At 46.1% G+C, this 13,208-nt stretch overlaps 1 protein-coding gene across 1 annotated transcript in view; it reads right to left on the bottom strand.

The window, feature by feature from the left end:
- The window catches only part of LOC144888216 (uncharacterized), a 117,765-nt gene that overhangs the window by 67,777 nt on the left and 36,780 nt on the right, over window positions 1–13,208 (bottom strand). The gene's annotated exons all lie outside the window — the stretch shown is intronic.

Raw genomic sequence — 13,208 nt, 5'->3', positions numbered from 1 at the left:
CATATGTTGTGTGCAAGAGACGAGATGGAAGGGAAGTGGTGTGAGAATGGTGAAGGGTAGGCAGGGACAGAAATACAAGTTTGTGTGGCAAGGCTGCCCGGAGGGCGTGAATGGTGTTGGTGTCCTGTTTTCTGAGGAGTTTGTAGACAGTGTGGTGAGTGTGACTAGAGTGAGTGATAGGTTGCTGATGGTGAAAATGATGATTGGAAAGCTCTTGGTGAACGTCATCTCGGGATATGCTCCGCAGGTTGGTCGAAGCGATGAAGAAAAGGACAAGTTCTGGTGTGCGATAGAGAAGCTGATGGAAAACGTGAAAGATGAGGAAGTTGTTGTGGTAGGAGGAGACCTAAATGGACATGTGGGAAGGAGTATGGATGGTTTTGACGGAGTTCATGGGGGTTACGGATATGGTGTGAGAAATGGAGAAGGTGAAAGGATTTTGGAGTTTGCTGATGGAGCTGATTTGTTGATTTGTAATACTCAGTTCCAGAAAGAGGATAATAAGCTTGTTACATACACGTCAGGTGGGTCGACGACAACCGTTGACTACCTGATGGTGCGTAGGCGAGATAGGGGGCACTACCGGGACACAAAGGTGATCCCGGGGGAGGAGGCTGTTTCACAGCACCACTTGGTTGTCTGCGACGTAAGGGTGAAAGGTGCGAGGAGAGCTCGGCGGGTGAAGTACCAACCGAGAATGAAGGTGTGGAGGTTGAAAGAGGTGACAGTAAGGGAGGCATTAAAAGAGAGGCTGAGTAGGGTCGAGGATGATGTGGTTGAGCTTGAAAGTGGTTGGATGTCAATGAAAGCTTGTCTGTTGGGAGCCGTTGGTGAGGTATGTGGATCGACAAAAGGACCACCGAGGCACTCGGAAACATTGTGGTGGGATGATGAATTTGGAAAGAGGATTGACGAGAAGAGGAAGAAGTTCAAGGAGTGGCAGAAGGCGAAGGGTACGGGAGCAGAAACAGCAGAGCATGAAAGTTATAAGGCAGCCAGGAAGGCTGCAAAGAAAGAGGTAGCAAAGGCGCAGGAGGCATGTAGGAAAATGTTCGGAGAACGCTTGGATTCGGAAGAGGGTCAGAAAGCAGTATTCAGGATTGCAAAGCAGATAGCGAAAGAGAGGTGTGATGTGATGGGGGTGAGTTACTTGAAGGATGAAGTGGGACAAATCGTTGTCGACCCAGATGGAATTAAAGGAAGATGGAAAAGATATATGGAAATGCTGTTGAATACAGAGAATGAATGGGATGGCAACATAGAGAGTAACCCTGTTTTAGGACCGGCAGAGAAGATAACTGAGAAGGAAGTTGAGGAAGCGATAAAAGCAATGAAGGGTAGAAAAGCGGGAGGGACGACGGGAGTTGTGGGAGATATGTTGAAGGCAGCAGGAAGTTGGGGTGTGAAGAGAATGACAGAGATCTGTAATCTGGTGGTGAAAGAAGGCCGCATTCCAGTGGATTGGGAACTGAGTACCCTCATCCCTCTATACAAGGGGAAAGGTGACCCTCTGGAGTGTGGCTCATACCGAGCGATAAAGTTATTGGAGCATGGAATGTAGGTATTGGAAAGGGTGTTGGAGAGGAGGATAAGGAAGAAAGTGAAGATCGACGAAATGCAGTTTGGATTCATGCCAGGAAGAGGAACGACAGACACGCTTTTCATTGTGAGGCAGTTGCAGGAGAAGTACATGGAGAAGAGGAAGAAGTTGTGTCTTGGGTTTGTTGATCTGGAGAAAGCATTCGATTGGGTACCACGCAAAGTATTGACATGGGCATTGAGGAAGTTAAGAGTGGAGGAATGGTTGATCAGAGTAGTGATGGCAATGTACAAAAGAGCGCGCACAGCTGTAAGGACGAAGGACGGGAACAGTGGTGGTTTGAGGTGAAGGTGGGAGTGCATCAGGGGTCGGTACTAAGTCCATTACTATTTGTAGCTGTGATGGAGGTGCTGGCTCAGAACGTAAAGGAGGGTTTACCGTGGGAGTTGTTGTATGCAGATGATCTTGTGTTGATTGCGGAAAGTATGGATGGACTGAAGGAAAAGATGAACACGTGGAAGGAATGTATGGAGACAAAAGGTCTGAAGGTGAATATCGGAAAGACGAAGGTGATGGCAAGTGGTAAAGCATGTGGTGAGGTGGAAAGAACTGGGAAGTGGCCCTGTGCTGTGTGTAGGAAGGGTGTCGGAGTGAACTCCATTCAATGTACAATGTGCGCTGAGTGGGTTCATCAAAAATGTAGTGGTCTGAGAGGGTCATTAACCATTGTGGCAGCTACATTCAAATGTAAGGTGTGCACAGAGGGAGCTGCAGATGGAGGAAATGTTGAGTTGGATCTTGGAGATGGCGTGAAGCTGGAAGCTGTGAAAACATTTTGCTACCTCGGAGACATGCTGAATGGAGAAGGTGGATCAGACTCGGCAACGGTTGCTCGAGTGAGATGTGCATGGAAGAAGTTTCGGGAACTGGGTGGCGTGCTGATGATGAGGGGAGTGTCGTTGAAGCTGAAGGGAAAGGTGTATGCTGCATGTGTGAGAAGTGTTATGATTTATGGGAGCGAGACATGGGTAATAAACGTAGAGCAGCAACGAAGGTTGGAAAGGGTGGAAATGCGAATGGTTCGGTGGATGTGTGGAGTATCGTTGAGAGAGAGGAAGACAAATGATGAATTGCGAAAGATGATGGGAATAGAGCCTGTGATTGATGCTGTGAAGAGGAACAGGTTGAGATGGTTTGGTCATGTGTTGAGGAAGGATGAAAGTGACTGGTTGAGAAGAGTGATGGAAATGAATGTAGAAGGAAGCAGAGGACGGGGAAGACCGAAAAAGACTTGGCTAAAGATGGTGGAAGAAGAAATGCGGGCAAGGGGGTTAACAAGGAGAGATGCAGAAAATAGGGCAAAATGGAGAAGATTGTCATGGGGACCGCAAGGCTAACCCCCGCTCTAGCAGGGAAAATGGCCTTTAAAATGCATGTTGTTGTGTTGTTGTTCTAAGTATTCTGGTGATTGTGGTTGAAGGGAAAGAGTTATTATAGTTGAAAGGTTTAAAAGCGCTCATGATAAAATAATACCGGAAATGGCATAGTGGGCTGGAAGAGGTCGAGGGAAGAGGAGGAGAACGTGAGAGAAAGGAAAAGGAGGTGTTCTGACGAAGCTCCACACCTGGCGTGGGCGAGCTTACAGGGCGAGAGCACTTTGAGTCGGGGAAGGGAATCTTGAGCGATTGGTGATCGCTGGAATTGTGGACAAGCCTGCGAAGCCAGGTTCAGGTGTGATTCCGGAGAATCTTCACCTAGCTGCGACAGCTCGAGGACGAGCCGGCCGCCATTACCCGGACCTCGCGCGTCGTTCGCGGAACCTTGGTCAGCCGCATCCGTGGGTCCCGCCATCCGGTGATTTACCGAAATAGGTTGCTGTTGGATTAGACCACATGTCGGTCCATGCCTTGCCTACACCGCCGTACTCGCCTCTTCGCCTCATCTCCGTTGAGTTATAGAGACATTGAAGGGTTGGGCTCCATTCACTCGGAGCGTGGATCACTGCCGAGCTGCTGCTGAGCTGGGACTGGGATCTGTGACTTTATGTTACTTAATAAGGTGGTACCATCTTGAGATTAATTGTATGACTGATTGCTTTCAGTGTTGTATGGTTTCCTGTGTGCTTTTAATACAATCTGTTCATTTATAATCTTTGGGTGTGGTTCCTCTATTGATTTGTTTTTGACACAGGATAAAATAATTTTTCTGCCTGGGCTCCTCGCGGGGTTTCGGAGGTTTACTGAGACCAGGAGATCGGTGAGGACCCCGTAACAGAAATTGGGGACTCGTCCAATTGATATTCGTGGGCTCGAAATTGGGTCTGCATCCGGGATTTAAAATTTCCTAAATTTAGTCCGGGAAAGAATTCCCTAACATTCCCAGAATTCCCACATTTGGAACTTTTTCCAACATTCCCAATTTTTTTCCAAAAACAAACCAAAAAAAAATTATTTTTTGTTTTGTTTTTTTAATTTCTTGTGTGAAGGTTAACAGGTGTTAACAGTAGTCACTATGGAGTTTGACGCAGATAAGTTTACAGTGACCCCTAGTGAAGCGCAGTTCAGAGCATTAGTAAAATCGGACCTCTTGAAATTGGCCAAACATTTTAGCTTGGAGGTCCAAACTAATATGAGGAAGGCAGAGATGCAGACAGTGGTGATACAAGCTATGGTGGGATTAGGAACATGGGGAGAGGTAGCCCGGGATTGGTTACCCGAGGAACCAGAAGAGGTGGAGCTCCGGAAACTGGAGTTGCAATTGCGGAGCGAGGAAACAAGAGCAGAACAGGAACGAGAACTCCAGGAAAGGTTAAAAGCAGAGGAAAGGAAAGCAGAAGAGAAAAGAGAAGAGAAACAAGCAGAGGAAAGGAGAGCGGAACGAGAACTCCAGGAAAGATTAAAAGCACAGGAACGAGAACTCCAGGAAAGGTTAGAAGAGAAAAAAGCACAAGAAAGAACCGAGGAAGGGAGAGTGGAAAGAGAACTCCAGGAAAGAAGAGAAAAGGAACAAGCAGAGGAAAGGAGAGCTGCAAGGGAACTCGAAGCAGAGGAGAGAAAAGCCGACAGGGAGTTAAAGGACCGTGAAATGGCGCTTCAGCAGGAAATTAGACTCAAGGAGCTGCATGTAATGAAAGAACGGGGAGAGGTACCATCCATGCTGACTGGTTCGACACCTAGTCAGAACACCTGGGATGTTGCAGACATTTGAGGCTGGTTCCACCCTTCAATGAAAAGGAGGTAGCCAAGTTTTTTCCACACTTTGAGAAAGTGGCTCGACAGTTAAACTGGCCTGAGGAGTACTGGTCCATACTAGTGCAAAGTGTTCTGGTGGGTAAAGCTCAAGAGATTTATTCGACTTTACCGATTGACCAATGTGCAGATTACGAGGTATTGAAGAAACACATTCTCAAAGCTTATGAATTGGTCCCGGAAGCTTGCCGACAAAAATTCCGGAATGCCAGGAGGAGGGAGAGTGAGACCCATGTGGAGTTTGCCAGATTGAAAGAAACCATGTTTGATAGGTTGTGCGATTCAAAAGGAGTGGGGAAAGACTTCGAACTATTGCGACAATTGATCCTGGTGGAGGAATTCCAACAGTGTGTCCACGAGGACATTAAAGTATACCTGGAGGAAAGGAAAGTACCAAAGTTGTATGAGGCAGCAACCATGGCAGATGACTATGCCTTAACACACAGGATGGGGTTCCACAAACCTAACTCCTCGCCTAGACTTAAACAGGGGAGCTATGGTACATCCGGTGCGGAGAACGACAAGGCATGGGGGCGGCCTCGAGTTGATTATGGGGACAACTCTGATACCACGACTTTTCAAAATCAGAAGACTACGGGCCCAAGAGAGACTTATCTTCCGGGGGGGCTCGAGGCAGACCACGAGGTTCCCCTCCGGGCCTACTTGCGCCTTTTGCCATAAACCTGGACACTTGATGTCCAATTGTTACCTCATGAAAAGGGAAAACCAAGAACGGAATCAGACTAGTACGACTCCGAATGCATTGGCAAGTGTGAGAAATCGTTCTTGGAGAGCAGAGCCTTGTGAAGGTTCCCCTGTCAAAGTTACGGCATCCCGGAGCGACCTTGTTCAAGAGGGCTACAAACCTTTCATTTCAGAGGGGTTGGTGTCACTGGATGGCGACTCGACTAACCAGAAACCAGTTAGGGTATTGAGGGACACAGGAGCACACCAATCTTTGATGTTGGAGGGCATTTTGCCATTATCAGAGAAGACGGCAACTGGGGTTAGTGTGCTTTTCCAGGGGGTTGGGGGCTATGTTGAAGCTCCACTTCATGTCATCCATTTGAGGTCTGATTTGGTGTCAGGACCGGTCACCATAGGCTTACAAGCCACTCTTCCTGTAGAGGGAATCTCTTTTATTATCGGAAATGATTTGGCCGGTGGTCGAGTTTCTGGTAATCCAATGTTGGTGGAAAAGCCCAGTAAGGAAAATAACACCACACGGTTAGAGATGGAGATTCCGGGTATCTTTCCATCCTGTGCAGTGACTCGGGCTATGGGTAGAAAGCACTCGAAGAGCAACACGAAGACTCGGAGATCCAGAGTTTAATTGAGAAAGCCGTTACAGAGGAAGAGGCTACGAAGATACCTGTTGGGTACTTCATGAAGGGGGAAATACTCATGAGAAAATGGAGGCCACCGGAGGTGCCCGCAGACGATGAGTGGAAAGTTCATTATCAAATTGTGGTGCCACCGCCGTACCGGAAGGAGGTATTGAGTTTGGCACATGAGACACCTTGGGCCGGGCACCTGGGAGTGAACAAGACCTGTGACAGGATATTGGTACATTTTTTCTGGCCAGGATTGCGACGGGATGTGGCGGAGTTCTGCAAGTCCTGCCATTCTTGTCAGCTGGTGGGAAAGCCTAATCAAAAAATCCCATCCGCCCCTTTAAAACCAATTCCAGCTTTTGAAGAGCCATTCAGCCGAGTCATTATTGACTGTGTGGGCCCTTTACCCAAAACTAAGGCTGAACATCAATATTTATTGACCATCATGTGCGCATCCACCAGGTTCCCAGAGGCAGTGCCTCTTAGAAAAATCACGGCGGCAGTTATTGTGAAGGCCTTGATTAAATTTTTCACTTTGGTTGGTCTACCTAAGGTCATCCAATCTGATCAGGGTTCCAATTTCATGTCCACGCTTTTTCAACAAGTAGTACACCTGTTGGGAGTGGAACAAATAAGATCCAGCACTTACCATCCCGAGAGCCAAGGGGCCCTGGAAAGGTTTCACCAGATGTTAAAGAATATGATCAGAACGTATTGTTTTGAATGTGACAAGGATTGGGATGAAGGAATACCCTTATTGTTGTTTGCTACAAGGGAGTCCGTGCAGGATTCATTGGGATTCAGTCCTTTTGAACTTGTGTTTGGACACGCAGTGCAAGGACTGTTGAAATTGGTTAAAGAACAGTGGCTACAGCATGAGTCACAAACACCGATGGTGGAGTATGTGTCCACGGTAAGACACAGATTGGCAAAGGCTTGTGACGTGGCAAGAAGGAACTTGAAAGTGACCCAGGGAAAAATGAAAGAGAGACATGACAAGAAATCTCAGATAAGGAATTTCAGTCCTAAGGACCGGGTGCTAGTATTGCTTGCCATTCCCGGTCAGCCACTACAGGCTAGATATTTTGGTCCTTATGCAGTTGAGGAGAGGGTGAATGAGACAGATTACGTGGTGACAACTCCCGACCGACGAAAAAAAAAGACAGCTGTGTCATGTCAACCGACTGAAGAAATATCATGAGAGGAAGCCTGTGGAAGAAATGGTTCCTGTCTCACCTGTCGTGCCGGTGGCCGGGGAACCAGTGAATATAGAGGGGGGCGCCGGTGTGAAATTTGATAACTTGGATGACCAGGCTTGTCCCAGATTGACGAACACAGAAGTGTCGAGCCATTTAAACGGAAAATTAGGGCATTTGACGAGGGAACAGCAAGGACAACTATCCAGCCTAATTTTGGAATTTAAACCGTTGTTCACTGATGTACCGAGTCGTACGGACCTGGTATATCATGATATTGAGGTGGGGGAAGCCACTCCAGTGAAACAACACCCCTATCAGATAAACCCTGTGAAGATGGAGTATCTTCGGAAGGAGATGCAATATATGTTGGAAAATGACATCATCGAACCAAGCAACAGTGAATGGAGCTCTCCATGTGTGTTGGTTCTGAAACCCGATGGCAGTTTTCGTTGTTGTACGGATTTAAAACGGGTTAATGCAGTGACCAAGACCGACTCCTATCCCCTCCCGAGGATTGACGACTGTATTGATCGAATAGGCCCAGCTAAATTTGTAACCAAATTTGACTTGCTGAAAGGGTATTGGCAGATTCCTCTTACCGATAGAGCCAAAGAAATCTCAGCTTTGGTCACTCCAAATGGGTTGTATCAGTACAAGGTTCTTCCCTTTGGATTGAAGAACGGGCCAGCTACATTTCAACGGCTGATTAATAAGCTCATTGCAGACCTTGAGGGGGTGGGGGCTTATCTGGATGATGTCATCATCCACACCATGACCATGGAAGACCACATTAAACAAATCCATGCATTTTTTCAGAAAATGTCCGAGGCAGGGTTGACCATCAACTTAGCTAAGAGTGAGTTTGTCAGAGCACAGGTGGTGTTCCTCGGCCATGTAGTAGGGCAGGGTCAGGTGCAACCGGTGACAGCCAAGGTGGAAGCCATCGATCGCTTCCAAGTCCCAAAGGGGAAGAAAGAGCTGATGAGATTCTTAGGTATGGCGGGTTGGTACCGGCGGTTCTGTAGGAATTTTTCGGATGTGGTAGCCCTTTTAACGAGTTTGCTGAGAAAAGAGACCAAATTTGTTTGGGATGACAAATGTCAGGCGGCCTTTGCCCACGTCAAAGCAATATTAATGAGCTCTCCTGTCCCAGCAGCCCCGGACTTTCAAGCACCTTTCAAGTTGGCCATCGATGCAAGTGATGTGGGGGCTGGGGCGGTCGTATTACAAGAAGATGAGGATGGGGTGGATCACCCGGTGTGCTACTACTCCAAAAAGTTCAATAAACATCAGGCAAATTATGCCACCGTGGAGAAAGAGACCCTTGCTCTCCTGCTAGGGCTTCAGCATTATGAGGTGTATCTAGGAATTACGTCCTTTCCCATAAAAGTCTTTATGGATCACAACCCCTTAACCTTCATTCTAAAAATGAAAAATAAAAATTAGAGGTTGATGAGATGGAGTTTGGCTTTGCAGGGGTTCAACTTGGAAATTGAACATGTAAAGGGCCGGGACAATGTCGTGGCTGACGCTTTTTTTTTTCTTTTTTTTTTTTTTGTATACAAGATCGAGGCTCGTGAAAGAGTGAACATTAATCACACAGAAAGACAAACCGACACATAAAACATATAACATCGGGAGCGGTAGACAAGATGGGGAGAGAGGGGGAAGGACACAAACACAAAATTTGAGAGCAGGGACCGAGAGACATGGAGACATCGAGAGATCTGAGAGAGGGCGAGGGCTTTGGGGGGGGGGGGGCATGGGAAGGGGGCGGTGGGAGAGGTATAAAACATATGGACACTGCCAGGACTTCCAGGAAAGAAGTTGGAATTTCAAACAAGGTGGATCTGGGGTGAATTAGCGGGGGTAGAAAAGATCAAGGTTTTGGATGGGGGAAGATAAGAGATGGTGGTGAACAGCTGTTTTAAAGACCTGGAGGGAGGAGTGGGATTGAAGGGAGTGAGGGAGTTTGTTCCAGATGCGGGAGAAAAGAGGAATGAAAGAGTGAAGGTGAGCAGAGAGCCGAGATTTCGGCAGTTTAACCATCAGAGGGTTGCTGGCAGATCTTGTGCGACCTGTAGGAATATTTGGGGGACAGAGCACAGAGAGAGCTGGGGGTGCAAGGCCGGAGAGGAGTCGGTAGAAGACAGAAAGACCACCTACCTGCCTGCGGTGAGTGAGTGAAAGGCCCTCAGAGATAGCTTCATCGCGGGAGATTCCAATAATTCTGAAAGCTTTGGTTTCAACAGCGTGAAGCCGAGCTAGGTGTGAGGCTGTATTTGTGATTTCACATGCACTGCAACTACACTAACAAATGGTAATTTTGGAAGTCAGACCTTGCTACCCATTATTAATATTAAGCCGTTATCCCCTACCCCCCCCCCCCCAACCAAATAGGAAAGTGAAACCGCCAAATAGAAAAGTGGAAAAAAGAGAAATGAAAGAGTGAAGGTGAGCAGAGAGTCTTGATTTTGGCAGTTTCACCATAAGAGGGTTGCTGACAGATCTTGTGCGTCCTGTAGAAATATTTGAGGGACAGAGCACAGACAGAGCTGGGGGAGCTAGGCCGGAGAGGAGTCCGTAGAAGACAGAAAGATCACCAACTTGCCTGCAGTGAGAAAGTGAAAGACCCTCAATTTATTGTATGGTTATAATTGCTTGTTTTCTCACCACTTCTTGTCTTGCTAGCTGCAATTAAACCTGTGTGGTATAAAGAACAGTGTCTTGACTTGTCCTGTTCGGGTTTGGGTAATTTATCCTGGTAGACTAGACGGATTTATGGGAAAAGGCCATGTATAAGCTTGTAGGTGCATTTTTGGGGAAAAGTTGGGAACCTCACTTTTTAACATAATTAGGGTATGCTGAATTCGATCAACCTGGTTCCCAAGCCGAATTTTGAATTTTTGAATTTTGAGTTTTTGAGTTTTGAATTTTCCACTTCCCACGTGCACAATGTGAACATCTTTGGATGATGTCAGGTACATCAAAGAAACGGCGTTATACACCAATTGATGCTGTTTTAAACAATCTACTGAGAAGTTTGTCCACAGCACTGCTACCATTTCACGCATTAACTGGGTCTGACACCACCTCCTATTTTGCAAATCACACCAAACGAACATCATGGAAAGTCTTCAAAGAGCACCATAAACTGCTGAAGAACTTGGGCAATGGTGAACTCACAGAGGAGACAATCAAATCTGCAGAAGCGTTCGTCTGCAGAATATATAATGTGCACAGAACAACCTCTGTTGATTCAGCACGACATATGTTGTTCTCCAAGACTGGTAAACCAGAAGCAATGTCACCGACAAGTGATGCTCTTCATTTCCATTTGATGCGAGTACACTATCAAGCCATGGTATGGAGAAATGCTCATTGTGCCATACCTGACCTTCCTGCACCTGTGGAAAGGGGATGGAAACGTGGTGATTCAGGACTAGAGCTTATTCTGATGTCACTGAGTCCAATCCCAGAAAGTTGCCTCGAGATGATTTGTTGTGCATGCCAGAAGCAATGCAAGACTCGATGCTGCAAATGTCGCTATTCAGAGTTGAGGTGCACATCAATGTGTGCCTGTCAGCAACAAAGTGATGATCAGACCCCTTGTATGAATTTGATGTAGTTTGGCAGAACAACATGTGTGACATTCCTGAATGTTTGTGCTTCATGGTCATGTCTACTTAATTTTAGAATAAATGGTTGTATGAAACATTGTCTTAGTAAAACCATTTCCCATTTTATAGTGTCCAATTTCAATATCAGTTTGAATGTCTCTTTCAATATGTCGCCAACCATAATATATACTCGACGGATTTATGAAAAAAGGCCATGTATAAGCTTCTCGGTGCATTTTGGGGTAAACGTTGTAAAGTTAAGTGAAATAGCTGCATGCATATACATGATATATAAATGCTTGTTCAAAGAAATTGTCCAAAAATGGCAATTTGGCGGCCATTTTGTTTATGCTAATTAGAAGGTCAAAAACTCAACATACGGCTTGGGAACCTGGTTAATCGAATTCAGCATAGCCTAATTATGTTAAAAAGTAAGGTTCCCAACTTTTACCCAAAAATGCACCTAACATTCACATTTCTCAGAAATCTGTCTAGTCTATGGGGGTAATTAGCCGAAGTGGTTTATTCCTCTCTGATATAAGACATGGTGCAGCACGTAATGTTGGTTTGTGGGCTAATTCACATCTGTTGCATGGCTGCCGGCATGGTTCCCCATCTGCTTCAGTGATCTCACAGGTACGGTAAGCTGACACAGGGCATGAGCATCCGGTTAGAGGTGAGTGTTGTGGATGGCGTCTGTGATCTTTTCATAGATGCGGTGGCCTTTTGGAGTTATCCGTGATGACATACATCACAATATAAACTTGAACGGCACTCGGTATAGCGCATACCTCTGCCAGACTGAACAGTTTATGTTTTATATCCCACTGATAGGCCAGATCTGGAACCGGACTGAACCAAACTCTAATCGGCTTGTCACCTACCCTGGTCATCCACCAAGTTTTGTCAAAACCTATGCACAACTTATTGAGATATCATGCTATATAATGTTTTTCACCCATCTCTCAAGAGTGAAGGATCACTTCAAAATATTGTCGTATCTGCATCCAGATCTTCACAAAAATCTGATCAATTCGTCTTTGTCACATACCCACCCAACTTCTCCACCAAATTTCATCCGAATCCGTCCATAACTTTTTGAGATATCCTGCTCACAGACAAACAGACTGGGATGAAAACATATCCTCTGTCCACCTTCGATGATAACAGGAAATCTAAATACCTGTGCTCGTCGAGTTGCTGCTTGTGGTGTGCTTCAGATGACGGGGGACAGGCTTGCTGAGCGTCGTCTTGTCAAGGATTTCTTGAGCTGCCATGTGCTTGGCTTTCTTAATGGTGTTTGTTGTTTTCTCGCAGCATTGCTCACCTAGCACCAGCTGCACTGTGAAGAGCTACATCAGGGAAGACGATAATAAAGAGTGTAATCAAGGGGGTAAAGCAAATGGATGCCAGGCCATGAAATGGACCGTTGATGCATTGAAATACAGAGTGGCCCAAAAGGTATTACATGAGATACGAATTTATAATACTAGGGCATGCCCGTACGTGGGTGCAATGCCCGTACGTGGGTACGTGGGTACGTGGGTGCGAGTACGGTGACAACCCCCCCCCCCTCTATTTACATGAAATGGTTTGGTTCATGAAATGTTTTGGTTCATTCGCAACGCCAAAGCGAACGGCGAACGCTTTACATGAAATGGTTTGGTTCATGAAATGTTTTGGTCCATTCGCAACGCCAAAGCGAACGGCGAACGGCTTGCGAGTACAGTGACAATCCCCCCCCCCCCCTCTATTTACATGAAATGGTTTTAATTAGTTTTAAAACATAGTTTAACGCCAACATAGCGGCAACATAGTTTGCCAACGTGAAATAAATGAATACGCTCTCAAATGTGCCGTCCGAGGCAGAGTGTGTTCGCCACGTTCGGCACACGCGATAGCTGGCTGCTCTCTGATTGGTTGAATCGTTTTTTGGACATAGCTCGGTAAGTAATTGTCCGATTAATATGAAACCTTGAAAAGGCACATCCTCGGGTCCCCAGCAATATACCTGGCAAGTTTAAAGTATATCGGACCCGTGGTTGTCGAGAAACAGCGGTCACAGACAAACAAACAAACACACATACAGAGATTACTAGAATTATAGATAGATGAAAATATTTGCACATGAGACAACATGAAGATAAACTTGGCCAGCAACTTAAAAACAAAATGAAATAAATTATCACAATGATTGCTTCAAAAAAAAAATTGAAACAATACGCAACTGGAACAAAATAATATATGACACATTTTCTGAGTAAACT

The sequence above is a fragment of the Myxine glutinosa genome, chromosome 13 (assembly GCF_964187855.1).
Source record: "Myxine glutinosa chromosome 13, kmMyxGlut1.1, whole genome shotgun sequence".
NCBI lineage: Eukaryota > Metazoa > Chordata > Myxini > Myxiniformes > Myxinidae > Myxine > Myxine glutinosa.
Note: the sequence above shows the minus strand (reverse complement) of the source record. Positions and strands in the feature narration are given on the sequence as shown.